The sequence below is a fragment of the Furipterus horrens genome, unplaced genomic scaffold, assembly GCF_987537825.1.
Source record: "Furipterus horrens unplaced genomic scaffold, mFurHor1.1.pri manual_scaffold_6, whole genome shotgun sequence".
Classification (NCBI taxonomy): domain Eukaryota; kingdom Metazoa; phylum Chordata; class Mammalia; order Chiroptera; family Furipteridae; genus Furipterus; species Furipterus horrens.
Window position 1 is genome coordinate 17782916 of NW_028327176.1, and position 15852 is coordinate 17798767.

A 15852-nucleotide genomic window follows, 5' to 3' on the forward strand; every position below is an offset into this window, starting at 1 on the left:
CCTGGGCAGGAGAGGACAAATCAAGACCGCGAATCAGGGATAGAAGGCTTGTGTGCTCACTTGAGAGTCTAAAGACATGTGTGTCTGATTTGGGTCAGGCCCATTGTTCGCCACATTATCTGCATCTGTCACTTCCCCTCTGTATGTCTTAGTATCCTTTGGTTCTGTCATCTTGGCTCCTGCAGGAGAAGGTGCTGAGCTGGTGGTATCAGCATGGACACTGATTTCCTACCCATGGCTGATTTGGGGAAGGAGGAAAAAATAAAAAGAAGCTGACCGACAAACACTCATTACCTGAAATGTTTTTCTATAGACAAAGTGCCTTAAATAAAAACTCTGGGCCTAGGACAAAGGGCGAGCATGTGTCTGGTGGCTGCCAGCAAGCCTCCCTCCTGTGGCCTGTGATCATTTGCTGGCAAGAAGGGCACCTTGGCCCTCATGTCCGGGAAGCAGCCAGCTCACTCAAGTGGATCTGAGCCTGGGCCAGGGACTAGGAATCCTAGAGTTCCTTTGCAGCCACAGGTGACTCATGGCCTGAGCTGTCATTTGGACCCCAGATGTAAGTAAAGTAGACCTTGAAAGCCATTCAGTGTCAGGAGTTGGTGGACTGTGACCCAGGACAGAACTAGGAGGCTGAGCACACCCACGGAGGGGGTCACCTGACAGAAGGGAGTGTCATTTTAAAGGAGTAAGGTAGGCCTCCCAGGAAGGCAGCCTAGGACAGGGGAGAAAGAAGAAGGTGGGCTTCCTGGAAAGTTCAGGGCAGTGATAGCACTCAGCGCTTCCTCTCTACCCTGATGCCAGGTTGGAAAGTTGGTCTCAGTTCAAAAAGTACTTAAAGTGAAAAGGACCTCCCAGAATGTATGATTCTATTCTTTCTTCTACAAAATGTGGGAGATGAGACTCCCTAACATTAAATGACTTGTCCAAAAACTTGGTGCCGTCGGAGGCAGAGCTGTGAGGAGAACTGGCTCCCAGACTGGTCTCATTCCTTTACCTCATCCCGACCTGACAGGATGTTGTGGAGCCAGTGCTGAATGGAGCTGGAGGGCAGCCAAGTCTAGAAGGACAAGCAGAATCATGTCCGAGGGTATCAGATGAAGTCGGAAACACACACATCAGCATATTGGAGGATGACAAAAGGCTGTGGAAAGAGACTGGGATTAGGCACGGAAGGGCAAACTCGGAGAGTTGCTTAATACAGCAAGGGCACCGTGAAGAACTTGTTCAGGACCCTATTGTAGTACTCAGGGTGATGTAATGTGAATGTTTGTTCACACAGGTGTTTCTCTCACTGGCCTGTGAGTTCCTTGGGGGCAGGATCTATGTCATCTTTTTTCTTTTAATTCCTCATGCAATTCGTGACTCAGTTAATGTTTGGTAGGAGAATGAACGAAAACATGCAGGAATGAATGAACGTCAGCAGAGCTCATGGGATAGGACTTTGAGAGTTCCACCCTCACCTCTGCCACTTACCAGCAATAAACCTATATATAGGGCAAGGAACTGAAAAATAGCAGTGATGGCAGCACTCCCTACACAGGATAAATGAGGTCAAGGATAGAGAGTGCTTAATAAATATTAGCTATTTTTATGATGACTCTCTTCAAGAAGCAGAACCAAGGGGGATGCTGAATCAGGTGAGCCTGGGAAATGCGTATAACTCAGGAGAAGTTTAGGCTTAGGTGCATTGAGTGTCTTAGTTTCCCTCATCACCCCCATTGTCCTCTCCCCCCACAGCCATAACTTCGGAAACCACCTGATCTTTATTGGAAAAGATCTTCATTTGAATATGCCTGGTCTTTATTTAGCAAGGTCTTTATTTGAGGATCAGGGCAACCTTGCCTGTCTCCAGCCTATGCTGTCATATAAACCCTTGCTTTAGAGGATAACATAAACCGTAAGCTTTCCTGCCTTCATGATTCCGCAAATGATGACATTTCAGACTCCATGGCACCTGGGAGCAGCGGGTCATCTGGGGCCTTGGCCTTCTTGAGTCGGATCACGCATTGGTGTAGGTGGCCACACCATGCACCTGCTCCTAAGGCTATCTGGAACAGGGTAACAGGATAGGCCAATGAAGGTCAGTCTCCTGTTCCTGACCGCCTCTCCTCCTAAGCTCTGGAGAACCCTAACTGAGGTACAGGGGAAGCACATATCCCCTTTGGGCCCCTCATAGGAATAGGAAAGCAAATAACCAGGCAGAAAATAAGAAAGATATATCTTCTTTATCTAGGATTAGAACTAAATCCTAGAGGTCCTCACATGCCAGGCTATAGGGTTTTAGGCTTTCTCCAGCATCTAAAGGGGGAGTGGTTGAGAGCAAGGATAAAACCCGATTAAAACTCTGTTTTCAACATCTCATCTGACATGAAGTAATAAGGGTGGGAGGGAATTAAGAACAGCATCTAGAACTGGCGAGCGAGTAAAAGGAAAAGCATACCAGAAGCCTCTGAGTAGCCCTTCCCTGATATCTTTTTGGCTAGAGTAGGTCACGTGACCACACCTGGCTGCAGAGGAGGCTAAGAAAGTCAGCATCAGGATATTCCAGGTCTCTTGTGCTAAGTGGGGTCTACTGGTAGGGAGGGAAAGATTGGGGAGTGGCTGGGGGCTGGGGAGCCAGCAGTTTCTGGTCACAAATGGCCCAAGCAACAGGCCTCAGGAGAGGAGGGCCAGGGCCACGGAGGTGAGGAGGAGGATTCAAAAGACTGTGGAAGTCGATGGGCAGGCTTGGGAACTGATGAAATTGAAAGGATTAAGGAAAGGGTGGAGTCGCAGATCACCCCGGGGTTTTGAGCCTGGGTGACTAGGCGAGCAGCGACCTGTGAGCAGAAATAGAACATCAAATGGCAAAGGAGGTGCTGGTGAGCAGAGAGCTGATGAATTTTCTGGGGTCGTGTTGAGTTTGAGATGCCTGTGGAACATTTAGGTGGAGACACCCGGCGTTGGAGGGCTCAGGAGAAAGTCCCTGTGTCACAGCCCATCTGTTTAAGGGCCGAAAGGTTACAAAGGGGAGACTGGATGGGGCACAGGAGAAGGCCTCCTAGAAGGGGAGAGTTGGAAAGACAAAAAAAAAAAAAAAAAAAAAAGAAAGAAAGAAAGAAAAAAAGCCACAACTCATAAGATATAAACAAAGAGGGTCACATGGAGTGGGAGTATGTGCAAAGCCAGGCGTGCATCAGAGGACAGACTCTTAGTTGTCGGGGGAACTAACTTATTTCAGGGGTGAAGACAAACTGCAACGGATGAGGTCTGGCCAGGGCCGGAGGTGAAAGTTTGCTGGTAAGGGCTTTGGACAGAGAATGAGTAGCTTGGATCTCATAAAATGAGAGTGAGCCCAGTGACTTTTCCTGAGCTGGAGAAAATGACAAAGTGATGTCTGAGAAAAATCAATCTTGTGAGTTCTTCCAGGGCTTATTGCCTAGTATAAGAAGTTTCTCACTTTGGAAAAATAGAATTTTCTTCCGTTACGTTCATCTTCAGAGTTAAAAAAATTTTTAAAAGAAAAGCTTTCCATTTCTTCTACTATTGCCCACCTAAGGAGGGTTAGGAAGATCAATCCTCATGGCAGACAAGGAAACTGAGATTCAGTGAAGTTAAAAATGCCTTCTTTGATTGGCCAAATAAGCGCAAGAAAGGATGTTCAACATTATTAGTTATTATGGGAATGCGAATGATAACCACAATAAGACACCACTACACCCCATTAAAATGGCTTAAAATTAAAATACTGACAACACCAAGTGTTGGTGAGGATGTTGAAAAACTGGAACTCTCATATTGTAAAGATAAAGTGTGAAATGGTACAGTCACTTGAGAGAAGTTTGGCAATTTTCTGTTGTTTTTGTTTTCTTTTAAATATAAAGTTAAACATACTCATCATGTGGCTCAAGGATTCTACTCCTAAGAAAAATGAAAACATATGTCCACACAAAGACGTACATGGTTCATCACAGCTGTATTCATAATAGCCCAAAGTAGGAAAAACAAATAAACAAATGTCCATTAACAGGTGAATAGATAAAAATTCTCTGGCACATCCATACAATGAGCTACTACTCTGCAATAAAAAGGAACAAGATACTGACACATGCAACACCAGGGATGAATCTCAAAAATATGCTAAGAGAAAGAAGCCTGACACTAAAGAGAATGTAACTATATGAATCCTTTTAGAAAGCACACCAGTGGTTTCCTGGGGTAGTGGGGGAAGGAACTATTGGGGATGATAGAAATGCTCTCTTACTTTGAAGAGATGGTATATGGGTATATATACATTTATCAAAACTCATTGAACTCAATACTTAAAATGGGCGCTTTATTTATTTATTTATTTATTTATTTATAGAGAGAGGGGAAGGGGAGCAGAAAGAGACAGAGAGAAACATCGATGTGAGAGAGAAACACTGATTGGTTGCCTCTTGTACATGACCTGACTGGGTACAGAACCTACAACCTAGGCTTGTGCCCTGGCTGGGAATCAAACCGGCAATCTTTCGCTCTGTGGGACAAAGCCACACTGGTTTGGGCTTGCTTTCTCTTTCTTCATCTCTTTCTTTCTTTCTTTCCTTTCTTTCTTTCTTTCTTTCTTTCTTTCTTTCTTTCTTTCTTTCTTTCTTTCTTTCTTTCTTTCTTTCTTTCTTTCTTTCTTTCTTCCTTCCTTCCTTCCTTCCTTCCTTCCTTCCTTCCTTCCTTCCTTCCTTCCTTCCTTCCTTCCTTTCTTTCTTTCTTTCTTTCTTCTTTCTTTCTCTCTCTCTCTCTCTCTCTCTCTCTCTCTTTCTTTCATTCTCTCTCTTTCTGAAGGGAGAAAGGGAGAGAAAATGGGTGCATTTTTTTATACGTAAGCTCTATCACCTTAAAATTGGTTTAACAAGAGAAAGGAATATACATTTGCATTCTCTCAACTAGTGAGAGCGAGAGTTAGGACGACAGGCTCACCAGGGCTGCTTGGGGCTTTAAGGAGGAGTCTGTGTGCACCAACTTAGGTGAGCTGGCCGCGGTGATAAGGGGAGAGATGGACGGGCCCTACACAAAGGCATCAGAGGCCAAATCAGCCACCAGAGAGCAGGAACATAAACCAGTCAGAGAGTAACAGCCTCCACAGCAAGTGGCTGTGGAAAGGAGCAGGGGTGGAGGGTGCGGGGGAAGGGGGAGGTTGCAGGGCAGTGGGTGGTTAGTGAAGCCTTCTACCAAAGAGCTCCACGGAGCAGGAGCTTCTCCTTCTGGAGACTAGACCCGAAATGCTGCCCAGTTTCCTGTAAGAGGAAAGACCGAGGTCTCTGTAAATTGGATTTTTATAGCAAGCTCAAGGGGCCTAAGGAGAAGTGTGATTTTCACCAGAGGGGTGGGGGTGGGGTTGAGGCAGTCCCTCTCTTGCCCCACCCCTGCAAGCTTGCTTGATTTCATTGGGTTCCCCAAGGCAACTGGTATTAGGTCTTCATTTTCTTTTTTCATAGAAGGGATCTACAGTGGAGGATGTCCAACTAAAAGCTAAGCTAGTTAGTGCAGTCTTGTAAAACAGGAAAACTGTGACAACGCTACACTCCTTTGTGTTTCTAAGGGTCATAATTGCCCTTCCTTAGTTCATGTAGGGATAGGTCTCTTTTTCCCATTACAATGGCCTCTAATGACCCAGCTTCATTAACTTTGCTGCCAGAACTCTGTCCCTCCAGGGGAATGTGGAACAGGGTGGCAGCAGTCTGATGACATGTTTATTTGGATTGTTCCTTTTTTAACATATATTTACTAGTGAGTTGCTTGACCTTTCTGGGTCTGTGTTTCTGCAAACCAAGGGCATTGGGCTAGATCAAATCCCTGGTGATTTTAAGGTCCTCTGATTCTGACTGTAACCTCGACTTATCATTTGATTTTCAGTGCCAAAGATCTAGTGATTTCATTGGCTGGCTACCACGCACTTATTAGGCACCAAAAAATATGCATTTCAATACATTAGGAATGTTCTGGGGAGAAACATCAATAGCAAGGTTCTTTCCCTTAGGCCTTATGATCTACTTAAAGATACAACTGTCTTGGGAAAATATTTGAGAATAATTACAAGGGAGAAAAATATAGCTTAATAAGTATATATCCAAGATCTTTGACAATAAAGACTTTTGCCACCTCACATGAATGTGAGGAGTGCTGTTATTATTAAGGAGAGGACTATGGCCCATGTCACTGCATGTTTGGGATTTTAGCATGTAACTGGTTGAGCTACTCCGCATATAATATAGGGCCTTGATATAGCAAGCCTTTCTTTTTTTACTTTGTTATCTTTAAAATAAATGTTAGATAGATTTATTATCAATACAGCTGACCATGATAACATTGAAAGGCAAGGTTTAGAGAAATGAGTGCCTGGATAGGACTCTCACCTTAGTCACCGCCGCAGAGCTGTCGTGAATCTAGCCGAAGGGTGACCTCTCCCCTATAAATCACCCACCTGCTGCTCTGAGAGTCCCAGGCTCGGCTCCAGGCTCAGGGCTTTGCCAACTCTGCCAGGGGTCAGAACCTCACATCTAGGGACCGTAAGTTCATAACCCAGAAGGCCATGCATGTCTGCTCTTAGTCAATGTGGGGGAAGCCCTTAATTAACTTCTCCAAGGTACATGGGAGCATGATGCCCTGGAGACCTGTTTTCAGCCACGTTTCCTTCCCCTCTCCTCTTCTATTTTCTTCTTTAAGTGACCTCAATCCAAGGAACCACTACTTCTGCAACCACATCTGGTGTGAAACATGCAGTTACAAAAATCTGAGCTTCCACTGGAAACAACTAACATATGAGTCAGTACAGAAATAAAAAAATCTATTTAAAGACCAGCACATGGCAAGGATATATGTTGGTCCCCATCAAAAACTGTTTGTTCAATGGATTTTGTTACCCATTTTGAACTTCTTCATAGTTTTCTTCTGACAAAAATGCCATAAAACAGAGTTACCTCACTTAAAGAAATGAAATATAAATGGTATTTATTTAAAATGATGATTTCACCAACTCGACTTTAATTTCTTACTTGATTTCTCATTACGTACAACACTGGAAATGTGTACTTTCTCATATACAATGTTTTCCCTTATGGTAAAATTTAAAGTTTTTTAGTTAATAAAAGGGCTAAGATATTTTTGCAAGAATTGAGCAGACAGGGCTCATTGTTTTCAAAATGAAAATTGCTTTAAGATTTAAAAAGTATGTACTCACTATAAGGAAAACACACAATTACAAATGCCACACTCAAGTTCAAGTTCTCAATGTGGGTGGCATATCCCATCACCCGGGAGCTTTAAAAAATCCTGAAGCCTGGGCCCCATTCCCAGGGGATTCTGATTTAATTGGTCTGCGCTGGGGCTGAGGTAGTAATAGTGACTTAAAAGCTCCCCAGGTGATTTAAATACATAGCCAGGGCTGAGAATGGACCTATAAAGAGGCATAAAGGGGAGAATATCACGTATATTCCCATCTCTGAAACTGACTCCTTTTGATTTCCAGTGAGGTCCACCAGAGGAGTCATTGGTGTGGGTTTTTGGGGACCGGGTCAAAGAGTGAGAACATCGGAGTCTCTACCTGTCAAGGAGCATCAACAGGGGTGCTCCAGGTGTTAAGAACCAGAAGAGACCATCACCCCATTGTCCTGCTCCGGAATCAGGTTTTTAAGAGGTGTGTGGCATTGTTTGTCCCTACCTCCTAGAATTTCAAAGAGGCAAAAAAACAAACATCTAGGCAGCACTTAAAGTTTGTAAACAAGACTCCAGGGGAACTGAAATGGAAGCTGAGAAAGTGGTGGCGGGTGGGGAGACGCGGGAAATTCCACAATGACTCCAGGGCAGTGGGGCACCTTCCTCAGCTCACCCAACCGCTAGCGAAGAATGCTTGGCTGAACCCAGAACTTCCCCATTTGGTGGACCTGACTAAAAGCAAGGCTAAGGGGTTGGAAACAATGTTCTAGTAACATGGAGAGGACTCATATCAGAGGAAAAGGGCTGGGGGCACGGGTTAGGATTGGAGTCTAGGAATGGAAGAATCTGAGAAATCCCCTGTGCTTCCGTGTTTCTGACACTGCCTGGAAATAGCCAACTGTTTCAAGAAATTTGTCCCCTCAGTTCTTCACTGAACATGATGGTCCGGGTTCATTGGAGCAAAGTACTAGCAATCTAGAGCCATAGACTTCATCTTGTTCTAAAGCCACACAGAGAGAGAAAAAAATATGTATACTTTGAATCATTTAAGAGTCATTCACCACCTAGCCTAATTTCACAAAAATCTCCTTTAAATGTCTATGTTCCCCCCACTCCCTGTCAGTCCCTTACCAATTCTTATTTTTACCCCCAGAAATTCAGCTCTGGCTCGCAACATACAAAACCAACTAAAACAGCCCTGGAGTTAGCCATCCCTGATGCCCATCTTTGAAATCAGGTCAGTGATTATATAGTGTAATCAGCATGCCCTTGAAGTTTCACACCTTTACACATACCCACCAACAAATAGGATGTGTAGGCATTGTTGGTGCCTGTTTGGTGATTATTCCTAAGACTTCCTGGACAAAAGAAATGTCCCCAGGCCCTGGCAATGAATTGTGATTGGTCCATGTCAGTGGTTCTAACCCATTTTTATCTTTATTGTATTCTTTTCCATTACGATTTGGTCCCCTTATACCCCCCCCCCCAGCAATCACCACACTGCTGTCCATGTCCATGAGTCCATTTTCCTTTTTGCTCAATCCCTTCACCCCCTAATCTTTCCGCCCCACTAGCTGTCAGCCTGCTCTCTATGAGTCTGTCCCCATTTTCCTGGTTAGTTCAGTTTGTTCATTAAGTTCCATATATGAGTAAAATCATATGGTATTTGTCTTTCTCTGACTGGCTTATTTCACTTAGCATAATGCAAAGTGAAATAAGCAAAGGGTAAACATTTTTTCTTTTTTATGGCCAAGTAGTATTCCATTGTGTAAATGTCTCAAGTTGCTTTATCCACTCATCTACTGATGGGCTGCTTCCACATCTTGGCACTTGTAAATAATGCTGCAATGAGCATAGGGGAGCTTATGTTCTTTCGAATTACTGTTTTGGGTTCCTTCAGATATATTTCCAGAAGTGGGATTGCTGAGTCAAAAGCAGATCCATTTTTAATTTTTTGAGGCATCTATATACTGCTTTCCACAGTGGCTGCTCCGGTCTGCATTCCCACCAACGGTGCAAAAGGGTTCCCCTTTCTCTACATCCTCGCCAGCACTTGTCTTTTTTTTTTTTTTAAAGACTTTATTTTTTTAAGCCAGTTTTAGGCTCAAAGCAAAATTGAGGGGAAGGTACAGAGACTTCCTATATACCTACTAAACTACACATGCATAGTCTTCCCCATTATCAACATCTCCCACCAGGATGATACCAAGGAGAGACCTACATTGACATACCATTATCACCTAGAATCCGTAGTTTATGTTAGGGTTCACTCTTGGTGTTGTACATTCTATGGATTTGAGCAAATGTATAATGACATGTACAGTGATGTATAATGATGGTATCACACAGAGTATTTCCACTACCTTAAAAAATTCTCTCTGCTCCGTCTGTTCACCCCCTACTCCCACCTAACCCCTGGCTATCACTAACCTTTTTACTTTCTCCATAGTTCTGCCTTTTTCAGAGTGTCATATAGCTGGAATTGTACAGTATGTAGCCTTTTCAGATGGACTTCTTTACTTAGTAATATAAATTTAAGTTTCCTCCATGTCTATTCATGGTTCAATAACTTATTATTTTTAGTGCTGATAATATTGTGTTGTCTGGATGTACCACAGTTAATTTATCCATTCACCTACTAAAGTACATTGTGGCTGCTTCCAAGCTTTGGTGATTATAAATAACACTGCTATAAACATGTATGTGTAGATTTTTGTGTGGGTCAACCTTTAAATTTCTTTTTATATTCCCCTAATGAGCCTTTTTAGACCTTTTTCCCCTAATCGTCCCTCATGACATTTAAAAACATAGATATATTCTGTGTTTGTGTGTGTGTGTGTGTGTATATATATATGTAAATTCTCCCCAATGATATGTTTATTGATTTTAGAGAGAGGGGAAGAGGGAGGGAGAGGGAAAGAGACAGGGAAAAAGAGACACAGAGAGAGAGAAACATTGCCAATTGCCTCTCATACACACCTCAACAAGGGATCAAACCCATAACCTAAGTATGTGCCCTGACAGGGGATCAAACCTGCAACCTTTTGGTATATGGGATGACACTCCAACCAGCTGAGCCAGCAGGCCAGAGTTGTATATATATTTATATACAATATGTAAAGCTGTGTTTTATACATAAAACGGTATGAATTTTTTTTTGCCCCCAAGAACCAGTTTTCACCCCCTTGAGAGTGACATCACTCTCATTGAGAATGCAGGGTCTTAGTCAATGAGAAATTGCTTTTGTCAGTGGTTGGTCTGAGTTCGGCTTCCGATCTAGTTCTAGCCAATGAAACAGGGAGGAATCCTGTTGGGCAAGACGTTCCTCCTTGATGAGAGAGATGTGAAGAGAAATGACCTTTAGCGCCTGTTCTTCCAGTTATGGCCTCTCATGTGAGGAGTAGCTACTTGGAACTGTGACCGCTGTCTTGTAACCATGAGAATGGTAGACAGGACAGGAAAGACCCATGTGCCATTGAAATCATTGGGCCACTGAGCAGTCCTAACCACTGCTTACTTCCAGACTTCTCGCTAAATGCAGTAGTAAGTGACTACATTCTTTAAGCCACTATCAGCAGGATATTCTGGGACTTGCAGCCTAAAACCTCCTAACCGATAAACAGGGTTTCTGTGGCTAAGAAAGAAGTGTTTTCTCCCAATAGCACATTTTAAGGAGGCAGGCTTGGGCAAGAAGGTCAGACGGGGGTTAGTTGGGTGGGGTCACAAACATTTGGTCATTAATAAGGGATGTGGTTCAGGCTCAGAGAGTGGACACCCGGGGAAGCCGTGCTGACATGCCAGCCACTGCAGTCACGTACGAAGTCTCCTTCAGGTGAATGGCCCGCAGGAGAGCACTAAAATTAGCCCAAACCCTTGTTTCATATAAAATAAATCAGGGAATACGATAGGTATTTTCAAGCGCAGAGCATTCTCCTGAGAGTGCTTTCCCAAACAAGTGCTTTTGGTCTTGGTTTACACATCTTACATGGTGAGTCAGGCCCTGAGGCTGTGGACTTCTGCAGCAGAAAGCCCCGTATGGCACTCTCCTGACTTTCTTCCCTCTGGCCCATCCACTGCCCAGTGAGAGGAGGGGACAGCACCCCCAGGAGTGGGTGGGTAGCTGCGATGACAGGCCATGCTGTGTGGCTGCCACCAGTCTTGTAGCTGGGTCTTCCTCCACAAGACCAGTTCCAACCCTGAACTCAGGTAGCAGGTATGCTGAGACCCATGGAACAGAAGAGCTGAAGCAGACCTAGACAGCGAGCACCAAGTTCCACTGTATTTATAGAGTAAAATTGGGGGCCCAGATTGGTGAACACGGGGAGTTAGGGGTCCAACACCCACTGGCCCAGAGGTCAAAGATTACTTAGGTAACAGAGCCAGGTGTTGACAGTCCCAGGAGCAGAGGCATTCTCTCCTGACCCCCAAACCAGTGGCCTTTCCTAGCACTCTGGGGCTGTAGCTCATTTGTCCTTACCTTGTCTTGTGCTGGGATGTCTTAAACTATCATTTATAACTGCTGTCATTTAACTATTCACCTGTTTATAGCCTATTTCCTCAAAATCTGGGGTCTCGATGCCCCTGCCTTGGGATCCCTGTGGCACATGTGGCACACTACATTATGTGCACCAGACACCTGGCAATCGATCGACTTGCTATCTAAGCAGCTGATGTAACAAAGTGACTGGAAGTAATGCCATGGGCTAGTGAGGTGTTTAGGTAAATTTTGAACCTTTTCCTATTCTTTTATGTGGTAGTCAGTCAGGTGAGGTTATAAGAGGAGACAAAGGAGAGGCTCAGGGGATAGCACAGACTGCTATACTCACAGATGCTAGAGACAGGGGCACCTGGGTGGTCAGGAGGCAGGAGACAGGAGCGAGGTTTAGGCCATGGCCTTTACGGGTGGTTGGTTCTGCAGGAAAGGCAAGGTTGTGGGACGAACAGCTTAGGATTGGTAGTTGGAATAATTTCAGTGGGCTGTTGGCAACGGGGTGGCCTCTAGTTGCCTGTCACCTGGTCCTGGGATGATTAAGGAGGAGAAATGTTGCCTCTGGAATGGATGGGCCCGATTAAGGAGTGTGGCTCTAGATTAGTTAGTTTGTATATCAAAGTCATGTCCCTGACTGAATGCTTGGCTATCATCAGCCAGAAAGGATTTTTAAGATGTCAAACATAATAATATACAGGGAATATATGTATATAAAGTATATTTACATATGTATAAATGCATATATGTTTATTTATACACACACACACTACACATCTCCTCTGGAAGGACTATTCCTAAATCGTCCCAGATCAGTAAGTGGGAATGTCTGCAATACCCCCAGGGTTTCCTACTTTCCATCCCCTGGTTGGAAATGATGTTGTGCATTTATGTAAATATCAGAATCATATGGTTCTAGGATTAGACAGTGCTCTATATGTACTGACTAACATTCAAATCTCCTCTTGTAAATACTTCCTTTGAAACAATCTTCCTTTAGCTAAAGGAGAAGTTGAGGAAGAGTGAGAGTCTAAGAAGATCTGGCCTTGAATCTGAGTCAAGAGCCCAGTGCCACTGCCCTGTGGCATTCCCACCATTGAAGTCTCTTTTCTAATCAGCTCTTCCTCATGCTTCTGTCTGGGAGGCTGCTGTGATGGGCACTGTGCAAAGCCAGCTATTCATATGGTTTCTGTTCTTGGCCATTGGCAGTGTAACACTGCCATGATGCTGAGATGGAATTAAGGAGCACAGTTGTCAACAATGAAAATATGAAATAACTGTGTAGGTGTTTGGTGGGTTGAGAAGAGAGGAGGATGCATGGTCTGAGCAATGAGAGTGGGGAAAGGGCTCTGGACCCATGTTCTGGCTCAGCCACCGACTGGGAAGCTTTGGGAAAGTCTCTTGCCTTTCATTTCCTCATCTTCAAATGATGCAAATGCGAGGAAGATCTTGAGGTTTGTTTTCTAGTTCTATTCTAAGACTAAATTTAGGGAAAAGAATGAAGAACAATAAGGCAGTAGCAATGCTAGCCATGGTGACTATAATAATGAACAACATGTATTGAGTATCTCATATGAACTTGGGTACTTTTTTATGTGCTTTACATGTTGAGTTCATTTAATCTCACAGTGAAACCAAGATGTAGGTAATGATATCAATCCCCATTTTACAGGTGAGGAAGCTGAGACCCAGAAAAATAAAGCACTCCAAGTTATACTTCGAGTAAGTGATGCAGCCAGGATTTGAGCCCAGACAGTCTGAATGTGCGATCGGAAAGGCCGGCACTGGAGTCCCAGCCCCTATGGGGGAGCCAGGGTGCTGTTCCATCTAGCTGTCTCCATGGGCAGTGGAGGCCCAGCTCCTGGATTCCCAAGGCTGGGGAACAGCTCAAGCCCAGCAACCAGCAGAAAGAAGCGGGGAGAAGGAGGAGGAGGCTGGCTGGCTACTCTTCTGTTTAGGGCACGCACATACCTTGCTGATTAGCAACGATGGGAAAGGAAACACACACTGAGGGCCCTGGACAGCTTAATGGGGCTTTAGAAAAATACACATCTATATTTTTAAACTTTTTTTTCCATTCAAACATTTTTAGCTTCGCGTTCTGGACTGAAATAGCAACTATCTTAGATAACTCTTCATTCTTAGGCTCCCACGTTTGGAGAAGGTCTTGGCTCAGCCTGGGTAAGAATGAGAGAGAGAGAAAAAAAAACAACACAGGCTTAGCATAGCATCTGGCACATAGATAGTAGACTCTTAATTAATACTACATGGATGAATGGATGGATGGATAGATGGGTGGGTGGATAGGGGAAGAAAAAGAAAGCATGGTTATCCATGAGATTCTCTGAGAATTCAGAGCAGCCACTTCTGGAGACATATACTTATCCTGCTTGCCAACGACCAAATCCAGGGTCACAACTAAAAGACTGACAAGTTCACCAGGGCCTGGCCTCCTAGAAATAATTCAAGCTAAGCCTGAAGAAAGAAGGGCACTCATAATTCAGTTCCTTTCCGCTGTCACTCCTCATATCTTCTGACTACTCTGGACCACTCAGATCTTCCTAAACACACCGTGGCAGATTCCATAGTTCAGTCTGATCAATATCCATTTCAATATCCTTTTGCCTTGCCTTCCTGTACTATAGAGAGTAGAAAGAGAGAGACATTCAAATTCCTGTCTTGCAAATAAGGTACCAGGTTGGTTATCCCATTCTGGCTGGTTCAAGTGCAAGTCCTGAGGAAGGCTTCCCACCAATATAAATGAGCTAAGCTTTTCCCATCATTTACCCCTTCTTCCTAACTGGAACTTTGATGCAGGGACATCTGCCCCTGGAGATCCTATGGTCAGTTGCACTCCTCTTTCTTCTAAAGCAGGAAACAATTGATAAACCTATTTATCTGTCCAATGTCCCTGAGGGTAGTAAGGGACAGGCATGATGAGTGGCACCACCCTCATCAAATTGTGACAGTTGTTAGACACAAGACACTCTCTCTTTCTTAACAAAAAAGGTATCAACTGATAAGGTGTTCATTTGTGATGCTGTATATGAACCAGTGTGATGGAATTAGAGTCTCTCATTGATATTGCAGACCTTGGCACCCAACAAGAAGAAAGATGGAAACAAGGTAGAGCTTAGCCTGCATTTGTGGCCTTGTGCCTACTCGGGTAATTCCAGACTGCCATCTTGGGAGAGCTCCGTCCTTATGCACAGAGGGAGCACATTTATCCCTTCCCTTACGGGTGAGCCTTAGGCCTTGGCAGTCCTCACAAGCACCTCCCCCACATCTCCACTTAGATTTTTTTTTTAAATGCCTAGTTTGCTCCTAACAGTCCCAGTTCTCTGCGGCAATAACCTTGGAGCTACCACAAGCCACTCAGTAGAGGCTTTCTATGGAAGGCTCCACCCCTGCCCTGGAGCCTTTCTCTCTTTTTGGAGGACAGGACCTCTTGCCACTGGCCAGGCCCTTTGCTCAGCTCCCCCAGCTGACCCACTGAAGAAGGGCAGAGGGCAGAAAATAACTCATGAGAACCAAAAACAAAACCCCATTGGAACCACAAATGGAAGTGGCTCAGGGAAAAAGGGTCCTGGGATGCTTGGGCTATTAATAAAGCCATGTGTGCCTTAGCTCTCTTCTCCCAGGGAACAAGCCAGGCCAGCTGAGGGACACGCATGTTCGTTCTGGGAAAGACCCCAGTTTACCAGATTAAATGTGCCCCAGATCCTGTTCACTCTGCAAGTTCCTCCCAGCACACGCATGCACACACATGAAACTTCCTATCAGTCTTCTAGGCATGACATTACCTTTAATCTCCTGTTGGTCGCAGTAAGGAAGGAGGCATGAGAACAAAGGGTAGTGTACAAGGGCTGGGGGACTTCTGAGGACTTGGCCGGAGGTCACTAAGCCTTCGCATTTACCTCCTTGGACCCTGGGGAGATTGAACCACCAGGACTTGTGCTATAGTCCCATTAGACAGACACATACACTTGCTTGCAGATTAGCAGGGAAATAATCCCTAGAACTTTCTTTCCCCAAAGTTCTCTGCTGTGTTCAGCTTGAGTAGCCAATACATTTATAATGTCCACTCCTTGATTGAATTTTCCACCACTTCTTTCTTCCTCACTACTTCTCCTCCAAGTCCTGCCCTAAGATCATGGAGAACCCTAGGGAATACTCTGGAATGGACTGTTGCC